The sequence below is a fragment of the Heptranchias perlo genome, chromosome 10, assembly GCF_035084215.1.
Source record: "Heptranchias perlo isolate sHepPer1 chromosome 10, sHepPer1.hap1, whole genome shotgun sequence".
In the NCBI taxonomy this organism is placed as follows: domain Eukaryota; kingdom Metazoa; phylum Chordata; class Chondrichthyes; order Hexanchiformes; family Hexanchidae; genus Heptranchias; species Heptranchias perlo.
Genome location: NC_090334.1, coordinates 71,650,274 through 71,668,991, shown reverse-complemented (window position 1 = coordinate 71,668,991; position 18,718 = coordinate 71,650,274). Strand labels below are relative to the sequence as shown.

At 42.2% G+C, this 18,718-nt stretch overlaps 1 protein-coding gene across 1 annotated transcript in view; it reads right to left on the bottom strand.

Annotated features, from left to right (window-relative positions):
• LOC137326682 (latent-transforming growth factor beta-binding protein 2-like) overlaps positions 1 to 18,718 on the bottom strand; it is a 607,725-nt gene that overhangs the window by 346,185 nt on the left and 242,822 nt on the right. The gene's annotated exons all lie outside the window — the stretch shown is intronic.

Genomic DNA, 18,718 nt, shown 5'->3' with positions numbered 1-18,718 from the left:
GCGGCGAACGAACGGCACACACCATTCGTTAGACTTGCTCTTGCCCATTGACTTTCTATAAGCTTTTACATGGCAAGTTCCTCTAAATTAGAAGTCCAAAAAGCATTGTGCCCTCTACAGGGCACCTGGGACCTGTGTGAACAGGACAAGCAGCTGTGTATCTCTTTAACCAATCAGACTGAAGCATAGTTAATAACAGCACAGTCAGAAACAGGAAGTGTCAGTTCGAATAGCGAATTCAATGTCAAATCAAGTACAAAAAGAGAAATAAAGAGAGGGTAAGAAAGATTGAATTTAAAGACAGAGATAAGAGACAGAAAGAAAACTTTTTTTTTAAAATGTCCAATAATTAAAATATGAAGGAATGAGATTCCACATTGCAAGAGGATTTGAGTATAGGAGCAAGGATGTCTTACTGTAGTTATACAGGGCCTTGGTGAGATCACACCTGGAGTATTGTGCACAGTTTTGGTCTCCTTATCTAAGAAAGGATATACTTGCCATAGAAGGAATGCAGTGAAGGTTCACTAGGCTGATTCCTGGGATGGCAGGACTGTCATATTAGGAGAGATTGGGTCGACTGGGCCTGTATTCACTAGAGTTTAGAAGAATGAGAGGAGATCTCATTGAAACATATAGAATTCTGACAGGGCTGGACAGACTGGATGCAGGGAGGATGTTTCCCCTGGCTGGGGGGGTCTAGAACAAGGGGTCACAGTCTCAGGATATGGGGAAGGACATTTAGGACTGAGATGAGGAGAAATTTCTTCACTGAGGTGGTGAACCTGTGGAATTCTTACCACAGAAGGCTGTGGAGGCCAAGTCACTGAATATATTTAAGAAGGAAAAAGATGGATTTCTAGGCACAGAAGGCATCGAGGGGTATGGGGAGAGAGCAGGCATATGGTATTGAGATAGAGGATCAGCCATGATCATATTGAATGGCGGAGCAGGCTCGAAGGGCCGAATGGCCTACTCCTGCTTCTATTTTCTATGTTTTCTACGTCTATATTTCACACTTGTAAAAGTTCATTTTCAGTGCCAGAGAGGTTGTTTGGCAGTAATTAAGACCTACCACGCTGTTAATAGGGTACTTAGACTTGAACTGACTTAACTTTTTTTGGTGAGATTTGTTCATATCTATCAGGTAAGTACAGGAACCTCATGCCTTTCAATACATTTGAACGGGGAGCCAGGCGGCAGGATGCCTAATTAGCGCAACTTTTGGAGGAGCATCGCATCTGGTACAGCAACTTCCAGATTTTCGCGTTTAACTGCGCATATGCAGTCGCCGGAAGTTGTTGTCCGATTTGCACATGAATAACGGTGAGCGCTATTAGCTTCACTGTTGTTTTTACAGCAAAATCCAGGCCATTATCTCTGGCCACATTTTTGGTTCAAATTGCTCCTCTAGTGCTAACATACAAACTCTAACTCATGCAGCCTGCATCATTTGCCGAACAGGTACACATCCAACACCTAGCTGATATCCACTCAATCCACTTAGTGATTTCAAAATAGTCATCCTCATCTTTAAATCCCTCCAATGACCTTGTTTCTGCAATTTTCTCCAACCCAGCAAAAGTGTTCAAAAGCAGAGTTATAGAATTATCATAGAATCATAGAATGGTTACAGCACAGGAGGACATTTGGCCCAACCAGCCCGTGCCGGCTCTTTGTAAGAGCAATCCAGTTAGTCCCATTCCCCCGCTCCTTCCCCGTAGCCCTGCAAATTTTTTCCTTTCAGGTAGTGATCCAATTCCTTTTTGAAAGCCACGATTGAGGATCCTAACTACTTGCTACGTAATAAAGTTTTTCCTCATGTCGCCTTTGGTTCTTATGCCAATCACTTTAAATCTGTGTCCTCTGGTTCTTCCGCCGATGGGAACATTTTCTCTATTTACTTTGTCTAAATACTTACTGTAGGCAACAAGGTCACAAGCGGAACAACTATGCCAAAAAACATACTGGTGACGATGTATTAGGGTAGACCTTTCAAGGTGATGGCTAATTTGACAGTTAACAGCAGTTTCTAAAACTTTAGAAAGTACTGATGGTACAGCAAAAACAGCAGTAGTTTAACAAATAAAAGGAATTTGCTTTCTTAGGAAAAAGATGAATATGAGAAAAAAAGATGATCTAGGAGTAAGAGAAATTAAAGAGGTGGCATAGGACAAAAGTATATATAAGGATACATATTTTGAGGGCAATGGAAGCAATACCATTCACACCAAAGAGCAGAGGACCTGATAGACTTGGCAAGGATAAAATTCTTGTTTCTCTGACCTGCACTCTTTGGGAAATTTTCAGGTCAAGCAACGTAACTCTGAAAAAAATACAGTAACAAAGCTACTCAAACATTTATAATTGAAATGTTAATCCTATATATGGACAAATATAATAAACACTATTTAAATCAAAATAAAAACACTTGCCCTTTTCATTTTATTCCTTCTACTTTAGTAATTTAGCTTAAATGTCAGTATTTCTACCTATTCCAATTTTTCTTTTAATTTTTCTGACGTTTAGAATAACTTGCATGCCTAATTTCTTTAGCCTCCCTGTTCCAACTGTCCATCGTGAAGATGGGAATGTTTGAAAATATTGCTATTTAATTGGCTAAAACTATATCTAAAGGCCAATTTCTCAGCCAACCAAATGGTAATCATATACTATCTATAATAATGACATAGTTCCATCATAGATACTTGACTTGTTTTTCCATATAAAAACAAGGGGATACGAATGGCTAAGTAGACTTGCTAGCTGCCCCCAGGAGAGCAGAGCCAAATGAGGAGCTCATCCCTAGTGAGTAATAGTTGAAAAGGTTTGCCTCATCCTTTGAGTGTACTGTCAACTTCAATATTTTTGAAATCAAACTGTTGCTTAGCACACCATAAAGAATTGTATAAATTGATTCCCACGATAATTGCACACTATCGAATATGGCTAAATCAAACTTTTCCAATTAAAAAATTTGTCATGCAATATCTTTACACAAAATATGATTTATTTTAATTAAAAATTTACCATTTTAAAGTATTAGTTAATGGTCTCGATCAATAGTTTACCTACATAAAATGCTAAAGTGCTTTTATTAATTTTGTTGGGTTTTTTTTGGTATGATCAAGTTTAAAGAAACTAGAAATGGAATATTTTTCCAGTCTTGGTATCAAAATACTTTCTCATTTTTGGCACCCAGTGCCATCCATAAGTCAATTTTACAACACCAAGTTATAGTCCAACGATTTTATTTGAAATTTACAAGCTTTCGGAGGCTTCCTCCTTCCTCGGGTAAATGAGGAAGGAGGAAGCCTCCGAAAGCTTGTAAATTTCAAATAAAATCGTTGGACTATAACTTGGAGTTGTAAAATTGTTTACAATTGTCAACCCCAGTCCATCACCGGCATCTCCACATCATCCATAAGTCATGTATAGCACAGGTCAGCATCAAATTTAGATGGGGGAGTGAAATTTCTCTGACAGCTTTAAGGTGAAAATATTTCAGTAAAAACACTAAAGCTAGTAGTAGTGTTAGGTAATGTTGGCCCCTTTGGCAGTAGCAGGGTTGAGGAGAGAATGAACAGGTGAAGGAGAATTGGAACAGCATGGAAATGGAACTGGATACGATGGAATGCATTAGAAGACACTGCAGCCTGTTTTTTATAATATTTGTTTATAAGAACAGATGTATAGTTCACATGGATTTATTTCCTTTTAAGTACTTGTAGTTCCTGTAACTATACAGAGACACTATTCTATACGATTACAGTTAATAACCTAATATTTATCTACACCCTGAAATATTAATATTAAAACCAAATAGAAAACCAACTTTGTTGTTGAGATCTTACTCGTACAGCTCATCAGTGTAACTATCCTTTTGGTCAACCTTGGCGTACTATATGACCCAGAGATGAGCTTCCAATCACTTTTCTGCTCCATCAGCAAGATCGCCTACTTCCACCTCCGTAACATCGCCCGTCTCCGTCCCGCCTCAGCTCATCTGCTGCTGAAATCCTCATCTATGCCTTTGTAACCTCTAGACTTGACTATTCCAATGCTCTCCTAGCTGGCCTCCCATCTTCCACCCTCCATAAACTTAAGCTCATTCAAAACTCTGCTGCCCGTATCCTAACTCGTACCAAGTCCCGTTCTCCCATCACCCCTGCACTCACTGACCTACCATAGCTCCCGGTCCAGGAACATGTCAATTTTAAAATTCTTATCCTTGTTTTCAAATCCCTCAATGGCCTTCCCCCACCCACCCCCATCTCTGTTAACCTCCTCCAGCCAAAAACCCTCCTAGATCTCTGCACTACTCCAATTCTTGCCTCTTGTGCTTCCCCGATTTTAATCGCTGCACCATTGGTGGCCGTACCTTCAGCTGCCTAGGCCCTAAGCTCTGGAATTCCCTCCCTAAACCTCCCCTCCTCTCTAATTCTCTCTCCTCCTTAAAATATACCTCTATGACCAAGCTTTTGGTCACCTGTCCTAATACCTCCTGACGTGGCTCAGTGTCAAATTTTGTTTGATAATGCTCTTGTGAAGCACCTTGGGATAATTTACTACGTTAAAGGTGCTATATAAATGCAAGTTGTTGTTCTTAGTCTAATAACATAAGCTCTCAAATGTTTATTGCCTTTATCCCCATGTATGGAAGGAATTTAAAAACTGGCAATATACTGGCAGCATGCCTAGTAGTAACAGTAGGCAATCAAAAACACTCATTAATCATGTTGTTTGGCAGCAATCTATTTAGTTGAGTGACATGTCAATTCTTCCTCATAATTGTTTCCTCATAATAAATGTACTCCATCAATTAGCCTCAAGTGCCTCATATCAGTTTACTTCAATTATTATGCATCTCTAAAACTCAAGAGTAGTGGAGTATTATGTGGATCAGGGCCACAGCAGGCTACCTGAAAATAATAAAATCATCTTGTCTTTACATGGTTACCTCATTAACATTTGTCTTCACCCCCTCCTTCTGCAAAAAATAAATGAAGCATAGCAAAAGGATGAGGCGGCGGGGCGGGATAGTACATAAATTAAAATGCACGAGAATGCACTTTGGTACAAAATGTGGCACAGATGCATTGCACAAAATATACAGAATGTGTCTTATGTATCATCCGTCTTAATAAGTGACCTTCAATGTAAAACATGTTATGTGACCCTGGTAACATTAAACAGGCAGTTGCTATAAATAGGTTTTATAGTAACAAACAATATTTTAACTTAAATAAATTAGTATGGGTAAATTCATCAATCCTGCATTGCCAGCAGGAACCAGATTCAAGGGGAGCACAAGTCAGAAATAGGGCTGTAATACTCTGATATTGATTCTTCGACCTGTGCTCCCTTTGAGCACAGCACCCCCGGAGAATGGAATTTACTGTTTAATTTTAATGGTAAATCCTGCAAGGCATACTGACCTCCATGCCAGAGTTCTGGATATATACTCCTGGCATGCAAATTTGCAAAATCTACCCTATTGATTGAATATGTATATTTTCTGTTGGATTGGTGTGTGCTAGATATTAAATCATGGTGTTGAGTACTGGGAAAAACATGAGGTCTGCCCACTGAATAACAAAGAAATCAGAAACAAGAATTTATTTCTATCTTACGTCGACAATGTACATTTTGTAACGGGTTAAGTGGGATTGCAAAGCTGACAGCTTTCCTCATGCGCTACAATTCTGCAGTCTGCTGCATTTTGTGAGCTGGAACATTTACATCATTTTCTTGCCATAAGACTACTGAGTGATGCAAAAATATTTGAATAGACAGTTCAGTTCTGGGGCTTTTGCGTGGGTTTGCTCTTTTTTCTTTGTGAGTTCATATGGAATGAGAGCAAGGAAAACTCCATAGGTGAACGAGTTTTTAACATGTCACAGCTTTGTATCTTCTCTTTTGAAGCACTATTTACAGTACCTATAGTATTGTTATTATTTGATATCTTTTCCATATTTCTGAAATTTTAATTTGAATCTTTGCAGCATTATATTTACTCCTTAAAATAAATTTGTTTCTAAAGCACCTCAAATGGCATTTCCTTGGCATAATTAACTGTCAGTGACCAAAGATGACTTCCTCAGCATGCTTTATGTTAGTAGGGAGCCAGTTATAGAGCTTTGCCACGTGTAGCCAGCTTACAATGTATAGGCAGCATGGTCTGTGACTGGCAATGTTATTACTGCACTCAACTATGATGCACCTGGCTCAACCCAGGTAGCACTGTAATATCAGCTAACATGTTGCCACACATATATCAAACAAGTGACCGATGCATCAGTTAGCACGTGCAGCACTGCTATCTCCTTTTCTACTGAATAGCATAACATAGCTGCCCAATGTCACCGTACTGTTGTATTTCCCAAAGTACAGAGGGTCACTGATAGCTACAGCCCATCTCATGTGTCATTATGTCGCTATGTTTGTCTTATAATGGAATAATGTTCAAAGCCCTTGGAAGTTTTGAATGTGGTAAGACTTTCAACTGTATGTTGCATCTAGACTGTGTACTCTCCTTATGATAATGCAGAAGATGCAATGCAAGGATTGTAAGGTGTGTGAATGTACAGTAAATGAGACAGGTTGATAAGTAACTTTTGTAGCATGGAATGTTGGACCATCTACCTGGTACATGATACTGATGGGTAGTCTTAACTTGTCAAATTCCTTAAAGCGTGCCATCTTTTCCTGCACCTCTTCCCAGGTCCTGCAGCTACTGTCGACAAAATTGAGATTGGTCACCAATTCCTGCCTGGTATGGTGCACTACTGTTCTGAGGAGGGTGTCCTGCAGTGCCAAACATGGACACTCTCCTTATGCCAGATGAAAAAAACATTTCAGAAAGCATTTTAAGAGATTTGGAGGAGTCCGGTAGCCAAAACTGGATTTAGGTGTCCATGTACACATCACTTAAAGCTACTGCACAGGATCAAAAAAGCAACCTAAGAGGCTAATGCAATGTTGGCCTTTATCTCAAGGGGGTTAGATTACAAAAGTGAGGAAGTAATGCTTCAGTTGGTTGGATGGCCTACTCCTGTCCCTATATGTTGATCATTAGCTCAATAACTGGTATTACTACTACATGGCCACTGGATTTGCTTGTTTGTCATTAGTTAATGTATGAATTATGTTAACCTTGGTATGAAACATCAAAGAGGGGTTTACATTGCTGTTTTTTCCTTTCACTCGAGAGTATTTGAAAGATGTACTGCCTGACGTAGAGCGGGATAATGTTTTGCTATCCTCCTGCAGTCCATTTCATCTCTACCTCCTCTTCTGAATTCTGTGACTCAAGTTAGGGTGCAGTTCCATTAGCATGGACAGTTCTTGATGAATGGACAGTAAGCATCAATGGGTTATTTAACCACATCACCACTGAGTTTGTTGCTGTCCTCACCCAGTGTCCACATGTGAAATTTTCAGCAGGGGTCAATAGACAGTAAGCAGGAGTATAAAAGATGGCCCTTTTCCCCTCAATAGTCTGGGTACATCAAGACCAATTGTAGTAACCCCTACTGCTGCTTTGGCTGAGATCAGCTAGTCAACACAGCTATGGGATCTAACCTAGGAACCCCTCATCAGATAACATTATATAGCTCATTTACCTAATGAGCCATCAAAGGGAACAACCCCATTATTTTACATAGAAGCATCGTTACAAAACAGCTCTGCTCCTGTCACCAATATGAGACAAAAAAATGTTCATCCACTGCCAATACCCAAGCACATGGTGCCAATTTATTTGTGAATCGTTTCCATAAGCTGTGGGCTACTCAATTAATCAATGCCATCTATTAAATTGGTGACTCATAACATAAAAGTACTAAAATGACTTTTCCATAATGTAACTAGAATGAATGCAAAGAGGTCACATCAAGACAAAACAAAGAAGGAAAAATGGCCTATAGTTATTTTAACTTTTCTGTAAGTTATTATTTGGGGGAGAAGGGCGTAATCATTCGTGTGTGTAAATTATTTGTCACAAAATCCCAAACATCTGGCCAACTCAACAATCCTTTACTACAAACACGATTGTTAGATTTATATTGCATATGAGTACAAGAACTATATACACTGCTAATTCTATTCTTAAATTCTTAGAACACAAAGTAAAGCAAGTAAAGAACCACATTTACAAAATTGGGCAGGATTAATTTTCTGTTTAGAAACAAATCAGCAATGTTTTTATTTCCCCTTTGTAATGTGGAAAAATCTGAATTGTCTTTTCAGTAATTTATTTTTATTCATACTAAACATTTTCCCTTGGGTAATTATGCAAGGGTAAAAGTGAGTATCAGGCCTTAGAGAACAATCCCACCCAACCTGTTCAGACAGCGAGACACTGCTTCAAGATGCCAAATTGTATCGGATGCAGGCTTGAACCTCATTGTACTTTCTTTCCATCTCAGTGTGGGGGCTCCTCACTGGTGGTAATAACCTGGGCAACAAGGAATGTCCCAGGTCCCACAACAGTTATTCACCAAGTCTGCCTGGCCCTTCAAATAGGATTACAACAAGTATCCCTCACTCACTGCAGGTTCTTCAATAAGAAAAACCAAAAGAGATATTGGGGCCAACCTGGCGAAAACAGAGGGGTGAAATTAATGATGGCTTGCAAGGTGGCCAGTTCAATTTTCCCTCAGGTCAAGACCTGGGCGACCTAAATGCCCACCTGTTTACGACGACAGTCTCATTAAGATATGTAAATAGAGGTTCTATCATGCAGATAGGACGCTGTGCAATTTTCAAGGCAAATAACAAGACTACCGTTGAGGTCAGGTTCCACCCAGTAAAGTGGGCGGTTCAGGAAGTAGGCAGACAATTTGGGTTGCTATTTAAAGGGGCACACACCTGAAATTTGTTGGATCACGAGATCTAGCTGGAAGCAAGCCCAGCTTATTCCAGAATGCTGCAATTTGCGAAAACGTTTTGTTGGCAATTTTGAAGAATTGTGGAGGCCCTTACAATCGGTCAGTTGCGCTGAGAATGGGAATATTGTAACAATGCCACTCTGGTTGGTGGAGGGGGAAGAGCAGCAGCAGTAGCACAAAGATGGGGAAGCTACATGGAAGGCCTTTGGGAAGACCGCTTGGATAAGAGATAACAAAGGCACGGTATCCTGCACACAGGATCTATAGAAACTGTGTCACTTACCTTATCTCAATGAAGAACAATGTTTAAGGAGGCCGCGCTTCAGCTGCGAGGCTGTCACTGCCCTGTATCACCTGCTGCAGGCATAGCCTACGATCAGAGATAGCTGAGCTTGAATAAAGGAGACTATGACGGTATGAGAGCGGAATTGATTAAAGTGGACTGGGAAAATAGATTAGAAGGTAAGACGGTACATGAGCAGTGGTGTTCGTTTAAGGAGTTATTTTACAACTTTAAAAAATATATTCCACTGAGGAAAAAAGGGTGTAAAAGAAATGACAGCCATCCGTGGCTAAGTAAAGAAATTAAGGATAGTATCCGACTAAAAACAAGGACATATAAGGTAGCCAAACTTAGTGGGAGGATAGAAGATTGGGAAGTCTTCAAAAGACAGCAAAAAGAAGTAACTAAAGGATTGATTAAGAAAGGGAAGATAGATTATGAAAATAAATTAGCAAACAATATAAAAACAGATAGCAAGAGTTTCTATAGTTATATAAAAAGAAAAAGGGTGGCTAAGGCAAACGTAGGTCCCTTAGAGGATGAGACCGGGAAATTAATGGTGGGAAACATGGAGATGGCAAAAATGCTGAACAAATATTTTGTTTCAGTCTTTACGGTAGAGGACACTAAGAATATCCAAACATTGGATAAACAGGGGGCTCGAGGGGGGAGGAGCTAAATACGATTAAAATCACTAAGGAATTGGTACTCAGTAAATTAATGGGACTCAAAGCGGATAAATCCCCTGGACCTGATGGCTTACATCCTAGGGTCTTGAGGGAAGTGGCAGTAGGGATTGTGGATGCTTTGGTAATAATTTTCCAAAATTCTCTGGACTCGGCAAAGGTCCCGGCAGATTGGAAAACTGCTAATGTAAAACCCTTATTTAAAAAGGGTAGTAGGCAGAAGGCTGGAAATTATAGACCAGTTAGCCTAACATCTGTGGTGGGTAAAATTTTGGAGTCTATTATTAAGGAGACAGTAGCGGAACATTTGGATAAGCATAATTTAATAGGACAAAGTCAGCATAGCTTTACGAAGGGGAAGTCATGTCTGACAAATTTGCTTGAGTTCTTTGAGGACATAACGTACAGGGTGGATAAAGAGGAACCAGTGGACGTAGTGTATTTACACTTCCAGAAGGCATTCGACAAGGTGCCACATAAAAGATTATTGCTCAAGATAAAGAATCACAGGATTGCGGGTAATATTCTGGCATGGGTGGAGGATTGGTTATCTAACAGGAAGCAGAGAGTTGGGATAAATGGTTCATTCCCGGACTGGCAACCAGTAGCCAGTGGTGTTCCGCAGGGGTCGGTGCTGGGTCCCCAACTCTTTACAATCTATATTAACGATTTGGAGGAGGGGACCGAGTGTAACATATCAAAGTTTGCGGATGATACAAAGGTGGGAGGGAAAGTAGAGAGTGAGGAGGACATAAAAAACCTACAAGGGGATATAGACAGGCTGGGTGAGTGGGTAGAGATTTGGCAGATGCAATACAATATTGGAAAATGTGAGGTTATGCACTTTGGCAGGAAAAATCAGAGAGCAAGTTATTATCTTAATGGCAAGAAACTGGAAAGTACTGCAGTACAAAGGGATCTGGGGGTCCTCGTGCAAGAAAATCAAAAGGTTAGTATGCAGGTGCAGCAGGTGATCAAGAAGGCCAACGGAATGTTGGCTTTTATTGCTAGGGGATAGAATATAAAAACAGAGAGGTATTGGTGAGACCGCACCTGGAATACTGCATACAGTTTTGGTGTCCATACTTAAGAAAAGACATACTTGCTCTCAAGGCAGTACAAAGAAGGTTCACTCGGTTAATCCCGGGGATGAGGGGGTGGACGTATGAGGAGAGGTTGAGTAGATTGGGACTCTACTCATTGGAGTTCAGAAGAATGAGAGGCGATCTTATTGAAACATATAAGATTGTGAAGGGGCTTGATCGGGTGGATGCGGTAAGGATGTTCCCAAGGATGGGTAAAACTAGAACTAGGGGGCATAATCTTAGAATAAGGGGCTGCTCTTTCAAAACTGAGATGAGGAGAAACTTCTTCACTCAGAGGGTAGTAGGTCTGTGGCATTTGATGCCCCAGGAAGCTGTGGAAGCTACATCATTAAATAAATTTAAAACAGAAATAGACAGTTTCCTAGAAGTAAAGGGAATTAGGGGTTACGGGGAGCGGACAGGAAATTGGACATGAATTTAGATTTGAGGTTAGGATCAGATCAGCCATGATCTTATTGAATGGCGGAGCAGGCTCGAGGGGCCGATTGGCCTACTCCTGCTCCTGCTCCTATTTCTTATGTTCTTATGACATGCACTGCCTGTGGCCGTCAAAGTTATAACGACTCTGAACTTTTTCACCACTGTCATTCCAGGCTGCAGCAGATGTCGTGGCGCACATCCGCCAGTCAACCATGCGTTCCAGCATCAAGCAGAGAACAGATGCCCTTTTCAGAACTGCCAGTAATTGCATCACTTTCCCCATGAACAGCAGGAGCCAACATAACTGTGCTGTTGGCTTCGCTGCCATAGCAGGCTTTACCCAAGTCCTGGGAGTAATTCATTTCACTCACATCACCATAAGGGCACCTCTGCACGAGCCGATGGCATACCTGAGCAGGAAAGGATTTCATTCTCATGACATCCAGGCCATCAGTGATCATGGCATGAGAATCATACAAGTTTATTATCTGCATTATATGGAGAGGTGCCATGATGCACTGATACAGTGCCAGCAGTCTTCCAGCAGGACCAGCCAGCTGGGTGATAAAGGGTACCCATTAACCATCTGGCTGATCATGCCGCAATGCCACACTCCCACTCACACTGACAACCAACCAGAGCCATGGAAGTACCCATGCCATCATCGAGCTGGTCATCAGGACTCAAACAGCACTTCAGATGCCTGAACTGGTCAGGGAAGCCGCAATGCAGCCCACAGAGAGTGCCACTGTGGTTGCATGCTGTGTTCTCCGCAATATCACCATGCAGCGTTGACAGACCCTGGATGCCTTGCATGATTCTAAGGAGGAGGAGCCGGAAGATGAAGGCGAATCTGCAGACCAGCAGAAGCTAAGTGTTGTGAGAGACCATTTGATCACCCAGCAATTCGCTTGAAATCCTCCTCTCCCTCCTAACCCTGCCAAGACCACTCCTCCCGAATTGGGGATCCCGATGTGGCTAATTGCGTTTTTGATTAGTAAATAAAAACATGAGTAATAGACACTGTTGAGCATTTGATCTGAATATTAAATTTTGCACAGCATATGCATGTGTACTTCAACTTTTTAATGCATTTGTAGATAAAATGATAAAACGAAAAGCAGAGTTCACAAGTGTTTTTTGATCATTGTGTGTGCCTTATTTCCATGGTTACTGCTTATTGGTTACCTGCTAAAATGGTGTGTAACAGGGATGAAAACACCAGACTTCAGCACCGTGGAAACACCAATAACATTGTATGGCGAGGGAAGCTGTCATCGTGGTCAGCTCAACCAATTGGAATAACTACTCCAGATCAGCACAAGAAAGCAACCCAACCAACAGTGAACATCTCCAACAGGGCAAAGGGTAAGCAGCACCCAATTGCATTATGGATGGAGAGCAGGGACTGGTCTGGAGTGTCTGGTGTGAGTCAACATTCATAGCAATCAATCTGATGGAAGTCAAAGACACTCGCAATTGCTGGACAAAAATCTAGAATTTGCACTAAGATATGCTGTGTCTGATAAATTCATGCCAGAATTTCAAACTTATGTGAAAAAGAAACACTGCAAAGATCCACAGTGAATGGTGGTAAATGTTTATTCAGTAAATATATACGTGAAGTACATTTACCTGTATTGTGTGTATGGTGCTTTCTACTAAAAGTAGTACTTGTAGCTAAAACAGTGTCACCATAGCCACACCTGTGGCTAGTCAGCAAATTTTTAAAATTGGACAACACTACTTTAAAGAGAGCCTGATGCTAAATTCCAAAATATTGTAATCACTATTTGAAAAGTACCCGCTCACCATAACTTGCTCCATATTGTAATATATACATGAACTTCCTTGTAATTTTCGGCACAACGTGCAAGAGCAGTGCTACGCCAGGTTTTTCCAAGGAAATTGGCAAATAAGTAATGCCTCTTTTATACCAGAACCGTGCCAGGTGTAAATTTCCTCAATTATTTGAGCAACTCCAGCGTTATGTCTGCCGAAACTGCACAGTTCATTAATATAGTGCCGCTCCCCATGCAAAAGACCAGAGAACATGCGTTTCCTGCATTTATGCCAGTTCTGAACAGGCGTAAATTTACACCCAAAATTTTAGGCGCAGGAGTCATTATTTCTGGTGTTTTATAGCAATTTTTGGGGGTATGGAGGAGGGGGAGTTATTTCTCCTTACTTAGATGCACTGCGTATTCTATATCTTTGTATGCTTTATGGCATCAGAATCTGTTACATTAAGAAAAGCTTCCACAACTAGAGGGGCATCCAAAATTGGAGCTCCCTGGATGACTAAAGATCTAGAGATTGAAATGAAAGTACAGAGCTAGGCTGAATGCAGAAAATACAGATATAGACTGGGACAGTAATAGTATAAAGGGCAAAGAGGGGGAGGAGTTCCTGAAATGTGTACAAGAGAACTTTGTGGAAAAGTGTGTTTCCAGCCCATCCAGGAAGGAAACAGTGCTGGATCTAGTTCTGGAGAATGAAGTGGGGCAGATGGAGCATTTGGGGAACAATGATCATAATATTAGGTTTAGAATAATTATTGAAAAGGACCAGGAACAATCAAATGTGAAAATATTTAACTGGAGGAGGCCTAATTTCAATGAGTTAAAAAGGGATCTTGTCCAGGTGGATTGGAATCAAAAATCGCCAGGCAAAACAGTCATTGAACAAAGGGAGGCCTTCAAGAAGGAGTTGGTTCGGGTTCGGGGTAGACACATTCCTACGAGGGGGAAAAGAAGGGCATCCAAACCGAGAGCTCCCTGGATGACTAAAGATATAGAGATTAAAATGAAACAGAAAAAGGAGGCTTATGACGAATGTAAGGTTCATAATACAGTAAAGAACCAGGATGAATACAGAAAGTACAGAGGAGATCAAAAAAGGGAATAAGAGGGGCAGAAAGAGTATGAGAATAGATTAGCAGCTAACATAAAAGGAAATCCAAAAGTCTTTTCGAAACATATAAATAGTAAAGGGTAGTCAAAGGAAGGGTGGGACCAATTAGGGACAAAAAAGGAGGTCTTCTTGTGGAGGCAGAAGGCACGGCCGAAGTACTGAATGAATTCTTCGCATTGGTCTTCATTACAGAAGAGGATGCTGCCACTGTAGCAGTAAAGGAGGAGGTAGTAACGATATTGGATAGGATAAAAATAGTTAAAGAGTAGGTACTTAAAAGATTGGCAGTACTCAAAGTAGAAAAGTCACCCGATCCAGATCGGATGCATCCTAGGATGCTGAGGGAAGTTAGGGTGGAAATTGCAGAAGCTCTAGCCATAATCTTTCAATCCTCCTTAGATGTGGGGACAATGCCGGAGGACTGGAGGATTGCAAATGTTATACCCCTGTTCAAAAAAGGGGAGAGGGATAAACCCAACAATTACAGGTCAATCAGCCTAACTTCAGTGGTGGGGAAACTTTTAGACACAATGGGCCCGATGTTAGCAGGGCTGCGGGTTCTCGGCGGGGGGGGGGGCTATCGGGCGCGTGGGTAACGCGTCCGGTGAAATTAGTCAGTTTCTATGCGATTGTAGCATCCAATCCACTAATTGGATCCACTTACCTGCTCCTCCGGGTTCCTCACTGCTGATCTGCGCGTCGGGCGGGCTGCGCATGCGCAGTAAGATGTCAGCTGGAGGCGCTCTATTTAAAGGGGCAGTCCTCCATTGACAGATGCTGCAACAAATAGCAAAAATTACAGCATGGAGCAGCCCAGGGGGAAGGCTGCTCCCAGTTTAATGATGCCTCACTCCAGGTATCAATACATGGGGTGAGGAGGAGGGGGAGGACAGAGATCTTCCTCCCGGCAGGTGGGAGGAAGCGGCCTGCCTCTGCCACCAGGAAGGCCTGGCTCGAGGTGGCAGAGGAGGTCACCAGCGCAACCAACATATCGCCCACCTGCATACAGTGCAGGAGGCGCTCCAATGACCTCAGTAGGTCAGCCAAAGTGAGTACACGTAGTCTTTCCCCTACACTCTGTCTGCCACATCACTGCCCCCACCCCACATCTCCTTCAGCACTGCCAACACAACTCTGTCACATCACCCCTCATATCCACTCAAACCTCATCCTCATCTTACCTGCACCGACTCATCTCACCAGTACTCATCCCGCCACTACCACTCAAGCCAATCCTCATACAATCTCATGGCTCTCTCTCATACTCACCCTCTCGTGCATCTCTCTCACGGCCAGCCTCACTCAACCTGCCACTACCTGTGCTGCAGCCACAGGGCATGCATCAGATATGTGCAGTAGGCAGCGTAAGGCAAACGTGTCGTGAGCATGAAGGGGATGCACAAGGGTGTTTGAGGGTTTGTCATGGGTGTTACTTATATTGAATTTCTGACCAACTCACATTACATATTATATTGGCACCACTACTGCCATGTCTTCGCGAATCCTGTCTGGTTTGTGCAATAATGCCCTCTCCTGAGGATCACTATGAAGACCCACAACTGATGCCACCCATTGTGTCACTGAAGAGTGGGTGTAGGTGTATTTGCAGGGCTCTTTTGCGCAGACGACTGAGAGACATCGGCGATGTCCCCGGTTGCACCCTGGAAGGATGCGGAGGAGAAGTTGTTGAGGGCAGTGGTGACTTTGACAGCGACAGGTAAGAAGATGCCTCTGAGCCTCCGTGTGCACTGCTGCTCAGAGAGGTCCAGGAAGCTGAGCCTCGGTCTGTGGACCCTGTGGCAAGGGTAGTGCCCTCTGCGACGCATCTCTCTCTGCGGTAGCCCTCCCTCCTGCTGTACAGGTGGATGTGTCACAGCACTCTGTTGTGGATCTCCACGTGTCAAAGGTGGACGGCTTGGATGGTGAGGCTGGTGATGCTGTTCGCTCTCCGAGAAGGTCATGACTGCAGTTACGGCGGCCCCCATCCACAAAATGTATATCTGAGGGGGTCCGCAAGGTAGGTACATGTCTCTGGACCCCGGGGTAAGTGTGCAGGTTGGTGACTTTGACTGTCAGGAGGAGGGTGGTGGAGGCCAAACTTTGTCCCAAGTGATAGAGTGGCCTCCTGCAATGGGTGAGGGTCTCCCCCCCCCCCCCCACCACCTGTCAAATGGACCTTTGCAGCTGCCACAGGCTGACAGCTGCAACACGTCCATTTGACCTGGGAGTGTTTCCCCCAGTGTGGGAAACAGTCCCAGTTTGCTCAAAAATCCCACATAATCCCTTAATCAGGTCAGTTAATGACCTGAAATACCTAAATAAATACCTTCAAGTGGAACCCCGCTGGCTTTAATTGCCTGCGGGATTCCCACCAGCGGGGGCTGCGCGCGCATGCCGGCGCGTCAGCGGGGAACCCGGAAGTGCGCGGGTTCGGGGCAGGCTCCGGTACTGCGCCGGGATTCTCCGATTTTCAGAGCCCCCCCGCCAGGAACGCACCCGATAGCGAGTGCTAAAATGACGCCCAATAATCCAGGACAAAATTAATTGGCACTTCGAAAAGTATGGGCTAATAAATGAAAGTCAGCACGGATTTGTTAAAGTAAAATCGTGTTTGACTAACTTAATTGAGTTCTTTGATAAAGTAATGGAGAGTGTTGATGAGTGTAAACAATTTTACAACACCAAGTTATAGTCCAGCAATTTTATTTTAAATTCACAAGCTTTCGGAGGCTTCCTCCTTCACAGCTTGTGAATTTAAAATAAAATTGCTGGACTATAACTTGGTGTTGTAAAATTGTTTACAATTGTCAACCCCAGTCCATCACCAGTGTTGATGAGGGTATTGCGGTTGATGTATATATGGACTTTCAAAAGGCATTTGATAAGGTACCACATAATAGACTTGTTCGCAAAATTAAAGCCCATGGGATTAAAGGGACAGCGGCAGCGTGGATACAAAATTGGTTAGAGGACAGAGGTGTGGTGAAATGTTGTTTTTCAAACTGGAGGGAAGTATACAGTGATGTTCCCCAGGGGTCAGTGTTAGGACTACAGCTCTTTTTGATATATATTAATGACCTGGACTTGGGTATTGAGGGTATAACACAGAGAAGTGTGAAGTAATGTTTTTGGTAGGAAGATTGAAGAGAAGCAATATAAACTAAATGGTACAATTTTAAAGGGAGTGCAGGAACAGAGAAATCTGGGGCTGCACATACACACATCTTTGAAGGTGGTAAGATAAGTCGAGAAGGCTGTTAAAAAAGCACATGGGATCCTGGGCTTTATTATTAGAGGCATAGAGTACAAAAGCAAGGAAGTTATTCTAACCTTTATAAAAACACTGGTTAGGCCTTAGCTGGAGTATTATGTTCAATTCTGGGCACACTTTAGGAAGGATGTCAAGGCCTTAGAGAGGATGCAGAAGAGATTTACTAGAATGGTACCAGGGATGAGGGACTTCAGTTGTGTGGAGAGATTGGAGAAGCTGGGGTTGTTCTCCTTAGAACAGAGAAGGTCAAGAGGAGATTTGATCGAGGTGTTCAAGATCATGAAGGGTTTTGATAGAGTAAATAAGGAGAAACTGTTTCCAGTGGCAGAAGGGTTAGCAACCAGAGGACACAGATTTAAGGTGATCGGCAAAAGAGCCAGAGGCGAAATGAGAAAACATTTTTTTTTACAGTGAGTTGTAATGATCTGGAATGCACTGCCTGAAAGAGTGGTGGAAGCAGAATCTATAGTAACTTTCAAAAGGGAATTGGATAAATACTTGAAGGGTAAAAAAATACAAGGCTATGAGGAAAGAGCAGAGGAATGGGACTAATAGGATAACTCTTTCAAAGAGCCGGCACGGGCTCATTGAGCCGAATGACCTCCTCCTGTACTGTACCTACTATGATACTATGAACTGCATTTTCTTAAACATGCTATGCTTAATGTATATAAATGATGGCTTGATGGATTAAAACTTTAATTTTCATATCAATAAGATAAATAGGGATTTAAAGAAGGAAGGTGGCTTATGTTCTGCGCTTTCCTTGGGCTCTGATTGTTTACGCTGATTTTCACTTGTTTTACATTGCTTTTTTTTGTCCTGATGTATAGTCATGAGATTCTCAGAAAATTTCCGTCAGCAAGATTGGCGTAGAAACCAGCGTATATTTTGGCATCAAAGAAATTCTGTCAAATATGTTCACAAATAAAGGATGCTCATCAGTAAAAATGAAAAAGGATAAGGTTTTGGTTGTGATTACTGACTATTCTCTAAAGGTAACTAAGTTAATGTGAATGGAAGGAGAAAATATTCTGCGGCGCTATAGTCCACAATCAAAAGCCATCCACCAAACCACTTGAATATTCTTTTGGGAAAATTTAAAGCACAACACGGTCAACTAAGAGACTAACAACAGTGTTCAGACC